The sequence below is a fragment of the Acanthisitta chloris genome, unplaced genomic scaffold (assembly GCF_000695815.1).
Source record: "Acanthisitta chloris isolate BGI_N310 unplaced genomic scaffold, ASM69581v1 scaffold29428, whole genome shotgun sequence".
NCBI lineage: Eukaryota > Metazoa > Chordata > Aves > Passeriformes > Acanthisittidae > Acanthisitta > Acanthisitta chloris.
Window position 1 is genome coordinate 1 of NW_008687996.1, and position 499 is coordinate 499.

At 57.9% G+C, this 499-nt stretch overlaps 1 non-coding gene across 1 annotated transcript; it reads left to right on the top strand.

The window, feature by feature from the left end:
• Positions 1-101: 101 nt before the first annotated feature.
• TRNAM-CAU lies at positions 102-173 on the top strand. The gene has a single exon. It is a non-coding gene; the product is annotated as a tRNA-Met (tRNA).
• Positions 174-499: the final 326 nt, after the last annotated feature.

Here is a 499-nt window from a genome sequence, read left to right on the forward strand (position 1 = left end):
ATTGGTCAGGCCGCACATCAATCACACCGCACGCAGCCAATGGCACGCTGCCCTCCCGCCCGCAGCGGTTATCCCGTTGACCGGCAGAGCTGTGAGCGCACAGCAGAGTGGCGCAGCGGAAGCGTGCTGGGCCCATAACCCAGAGGTCGATGGATCGAAACCATCCTCTGCTAGCTTCTCGACTTTTTCCTTTTTTTTCTTGTGTTTAATTAGCGGTTTAATTACTTACGTTCATTTTTGCCGCTCCCCCAGGAATCCGCCGCGTCCTAATGACCTTTTGCGAGCCGAGTCGGAAGCAGCGAGAGTTGTGGGGTGTCACGCGTGTCACCTGTCGCGTGGGGGCTGAGGTTGTCCTAGGGGGGATGTGCGTGTCCCGGGGTTGGACCATCGCGGGGTTGGACCATCCCTGATCCATGCGTTTTCCCCTCCACGCCTATTCCCATCCACGTGTATCCCCAAATCCACACGTATCCCCCAATCCACACGTATCCCCCCAATC